Consider the following 5,400-nt stretch of genomic DNA (forward strand, 5'->3'; position numbering starts at 1 on the left):
TTGTTGATTTATTTCCCTACCTTAATTCTACGTGGCTTCGCAATTTAGGGATATGTGACCACTTCAAGAGGAATGCATTCGTCCATTTTGTTCGGATGTGAAGACTATGTGTTGCAATTTTCATTCCGTTGGGTTCAGCTTCAATATTTGTCTGTCAATGTGCTAATGGTGGTCAACCTCTTCAGGATGGCTCCTCCAACGCGCACGACTCCGAATCCTGATCTGCCACCGCCTCCACCTCCTCCAGAGGCATGGCAAGCTGTGATGGCCGCAACCAATGCAAACACACAGCTCATCATGCAAATTCTTCAAGAGCGCAATCAAGGAAGTCAAGGGAATCAAGGCAGCAATCAGAGTCACTTTGCTACACTCAACCAGTTCCTTGCTAACGGGACAAAGACTTTCAGCAATTGTGTTGAGGCAACCGATGCTGACGATTGGCTTGTGGATCTGTGTAAGCATTTCGAGTGCAGCAACGTCAGGCCTGAGGACTTTGTCAAGTTTGCTTCCTTCCAACTCAAAGATCCAGCTGCAGAATGGTTCCAGCAGTACATGGACTCCAGAAGTGGATGTGTTATCACTTGGGATGATTTCCGTCGAGATTTCCGAGCTCATCATATTCCGCAAAGCGTGGTTTAAAACAAGCGTGAGGAATTCCGCAATCTGAAGCAAGGCTCTTTGTCTGTCTATGACTACAACAAGTTGTTCCAGAAGCTCGCCCGCTTTGCCAAGCAGGACGTGCCTAATGACAAGAGCATGATATATACAGTTCAGGGGTGGTCTCAGAGAAGAAATTCAGCTCGCTCTTGTTCTCTTTGAGCCATTGAGGTACGATGAGTTCTACAACATGGCACTAAAGCAAGAGGCTGCTCAGTTGAGGTGTGATGCTTCCAGGAAGCGAGTCAGAGATGTTACTCCTTCTTCCTCTACTCAAGTGGCCAAGCAGTAGAAGTTTTGGCTTCCTCCTCCTCCGTTCCGTCAGCCGTATCAGCAGAAGAGCAAAGGTGGCAGTGGTTCTTCCCACCCACCCAACCCTGGCTTTCAGAACAAGACTTCGTCTCAAGCTCCAAGATCGAGTGCTCCGTATCACGGTCCGCTTTCAGAGGTCACGTCCAACAAGTGCCAACAGAAGGGTCACTATGCCAACAAGTGTTTCAACCAGAGGCGTCTTCCTCCTCCTCCTCCTGTCAGATCGGCAAGTACAGCTGTGGTCAAGCATAACCCCAAGCATGCCAAGGTCAATTTGATGAATGCAGCTCAGGCAGAGGACTCGTCAGATGTGATCATGGGTAACCTTCCTGTTAATGATATTCCGCAAAAGTACTTTTTGACTCTGGTGCATCGCATTCCTTCATGTCATTCCCATTTGCATCGGAGAACAATTTTAGTATTAAGGCTTTACCTAGAGCTATGCAAGTCGTCTCTCCGGCTAAGCGTCTGAGTTCTAGTTTGATGGTTCCGGATATTTCTATCTTGATGGGTGATTTCAAGTTTCTGGCTTCTCCAATGGTTCTTGGTAACTCGGATATTGATCTTATTCTCGGGATGGATTGGCTTTCTAAGCACAAGGCTCAGCTTGATTGTGCAGCCAGACAGATTCAATTGAAATCATTCGTCTGAGGAGGTAATTGTCTTTGCCGCTCGGGATAATTCCATCCGTCTGTTTTCTCTCAATGAGAAGGGTGAATTGGATGCCATCTCTCAAATTCCAGTCATTTGCGAATATCAAGACGTCTTTCCAAAAGAGCTCCCAGGAATGCCTCCGCACCGGCCAGTTGAATTCATTATTGAACTTGAGCCTGGCACGGAACCTGTATGCAAACGTCCTTACAAGCTCGGACCTGAAGAGTTGAAGGAGCTGAAGAAGCAACTCGATGAGCAAGAAAGAATGGGTCTCATCCGGCCTAGTTCTTCTCCGTGGGGTTGTGGTGTTCTTTTTGTGAAGAAGAAGGATGGAACGGACCGACTTTGTGTTGATTACCGTCAAGTGAACAAGAAGACCATCAAGAACAAATACCCACTTCCCAACATCAATGAGCTGTTCGAACAACTCAAAGGTGCCCAAGTATTCTCCAAGCTTGATCTCCGTATGGGTTATCACAAGATTCGCATTCGTGAAGAAGATATTCCCAAGACAACATTCAGAACAAGCTTTGGTTCATATGAATACACTATCATGTCTTTTGGCCTCGCCAACGCTCCTCCGACGTTCTCTCGCATGATGAATTTCATCTTCAATGCCTACACCAATGACTTCGTTTTGGTCTATCTCGACGACATTCTGGTTTTCTCCAAGAACAAGGAAGATCATGCCAAGCACTTGTGTTTGGTTCTTGATAAGCTCAGAGAACATCAGTTCTACGCCAAGTTCTCCAAGTGTGAATTTTGGCTCGATGAGGTTCTTTATCTTGGCCATATCATCTCTGCCAAGGGCATTTCCGTGAATCCTGAGAAGGTGTCTGCAATTGTGAATTGGGAACCTCCTCAGAACGTGAAGCAACTCCGCAGTTTTCTCGGTCTCGCAAGCTATTGCCGAAGATTCGTTGAAAACTTTTCTAAGATCGCGAAGCCTCTCTCGAATCTTCTTCAGAAGCACATCAAGTACGTTTGGTCTTCGGAGTGTGATATTGCTTTCAACACTTTCAAAGAGAAATTGATCACTGCTCCAGTTTTGACTCCACCTGATGAATCCAAGCCGTACGAGGTCTTTTGTGATGCCTCTCTCCAAGGTCTTGGCGCAGTTTTGATGCAAGAGAAGAAAGTTGTTGCTTATACATCTCGCCAGTTGAAGCCTAGTGAGAAGAACTACCCCACTCATGATCTCGAGTTGGCGGCAGTTGTGCATGCTCTTTTGACTTGGAGACATCTTCTATTGGGAAGAAAAGTGGATATTTTCGCGGATCACAAGAGTCTCAAGTACATCTTCACTCAGCCTAATCTCAACCTCAGGCAAACTTGATGGGTCGAAATGATTCAAGAGTATAATCCGAGTATTGAGTATACTCCAGGAAAGGCTAATGTGATTGCTGACGCTTTGAGCAGGAAGGCTTACTGCAACAGTTTGATTCTTAAGCCTTATCAACCCGAGCTTTGTGAAGCTTTCCGCAAACTTAATCTGCAAGTTGTTCCTCAAGGTTTCCTCGCCAACCTTCAAGTCTCTCCTACCTTAGAAGACCAGATTCGCCAATCCCAGCTTCTTGATGCTATGGTGAAAAAGGTGAAGATTGGGATTGCCAAGAGTCAGTCCAAGTACAAGTGCTACCGCCTTGATGACAAGGACACTCTCTTCTTCGAGGATCGAATTGTTGTGCCCAAAGGTGAACTTCGTAAAGTGATCATGAACGAGGCTCACAATTCTCTCCTCTCCATCCACCCTGGGAGTACGAAGATGTATCAGGACCTCAAGCAAGCTTATTGGTGGACTCGAATGAAGCGCGAGATCGCTCAATTCGTGAATGAATGTGATGTCTGCAGAAGAGTGAAGGTAGAACACCAAAGGCCAGCGGGTCGCCTCCAACCTGTTGCCATTCCAGAATGGAAGTTTGACCACATTGAGATGGACTTCGTAACTGGGTTTCCAAAGTCCAAGCGTGGCAATGATGCTATATTCGTTGTCATCGACAAACTCACCAAAGTGGCTCACTTTCTGCCTATCAAAGAGTCGATCACTGTAGCTCAATTGGCGGAACTCTATACCTCTCGCATTGTCTCTCTGCACGGTATTCCTCAAGTGATCTCTTCAGACCGTGGCATCATCTTTAGCTCGAAGTTTTGGGATTCTTTTCAGAAGGCCATGGGCACTAACATCCGTTTTAGCACAGCTTTCCATCCTCAAACAAGCCGTCAAGTCGAGCGTGTCAACCAGATTCTTGAAGATATGCTCAGGGCTTGTGTGATCTCCTTCGGGATGAAATGGGAGGATTGTCTTCCTTATGCTGAATTCTCATACAACAACAGTTTTCAAGCAAGTTCGGGCAAGGCCCCATTTGAAATTCGGTATGGCAGGAAGTGCCGTACCCCTCTCAACTGGTCTGAAACCGCTGAACGTCAGTTGCTGGGTAATGACTCAATCACAAAGGCAGAAGAAATGTGCAAAGTCATTCGTGATAACCTCAAAGCAGCCCAATCCCGCCAGAAGAGCTACTATGATAGTAAGCACCATGATTTGGCTTTCGAGATCGGAGATCTTGTTTACCTCCGCGTCTCTCCTATGAAAGGTACTCGTCGCTTCGGTATCAAAGGGAAGCTTGCCCCTAGATAAGTGGGACCTTTCAAGATTGTCAGCAAAAGAGGCGACCTCGCCTATCAACTCGAGCTTCCTTCAAACTTCGCAAATGTTCATGACGTGTTCCATGTCTCTCAGCTTCGAAAGTGCTTCAAGACGCCTGACCGCACTGTCAACTTCGAGGACATTGAGCTCCAAGAAGATCTCTCTTATCGTGAGCACCCAGTTGCTATTCTTGAAGAGACTAAACGCAAGACTCGCAACAAGTCAATCAAATTTCTCAAAGTCAAGTGGTCACACCATTCCGACCGTGAAGCTACCTGGGAACGCGAGGATCACCTCCGTTCTGAGTACCCGGAGTTCTTTCAGTCCTAGATCTCGAGACGAGATCTTTTCGTAGTGATGGAGTGTTGTAACACCCCAGATGTAACTTTCTCAATTTGTACTCCAACTCTTGCCGTTTCCGGCGTTAAGTTATATTTATTTCTCGGGTTCGGGTCTTTGTCTCCGTGTGTTTGTTTTCTTTGTCATGCATCTCGTATCATGTCATCATGTGCATTTCATTTGCATACGTGTTCGTCTCATGCATTCGAGCTTTTTCCCCGTTGTCCGTTTTGCATTCCGGCGCTTCGTTCTCCTCCGGTGGTCATTTCTACCTTTCTTTCGTGTGTGGGGATTAAACATTTCCGGATTGGACCGAGACTTGCCAAGCGGCCTTGGTTTACTACCGGTAGACCGCCTGTCAAGTTTCGTACCATTTGGACTTTGTTTGGTAATCCAACGGTTAACCGAGGGACCGAAAAGGCCTCGTGTGTGTTGCAGCCCAACACCCCTACTATTTGGCCCAAAACCCACCAAACTCTGCTCCATGTCCTAGAGCGTTCAATCACGATCGCGTGGCCGAAAACCGCACCTCTTTTGGACTCTCCTAGCTCCCTCTGCCTATAAATAGACCCCTCCGTTTTCGGATCTCTTCCTCTCCCGAAACCCTAAAATCCTCTCTCCGCCGCACCGGACGTGTCCGGATGAGCCGGACAACGTCCGGATCTCACCGCCGCCGCCACTCCCACGCCGCCAAGTGGCAGCCCCTCGCCCCCGCGCCGCGCGGCCCACGAGCCCGTCCCGGGCCCCCGAAGCCCATCGGATCCCGCCGCCGCCTAGGTGCGACGCCGCCC

Source organism: Triticum aestivum, chromosome 3A (genome assembly GCF_018294505.1).
Source record: "Triticum aestivum cultivar Chinese Spring chromosome 3A, IWGSC CS RefSeq v2.1, whole genome shotgun sequence".
Taxonomy (NCBI): domain Eukaryota; kingdom Viridiplantae; phylum Streptophyta; class Magnoliopsida; order Poales; family Poaceae; genus Triticum; species Triticum aestivum.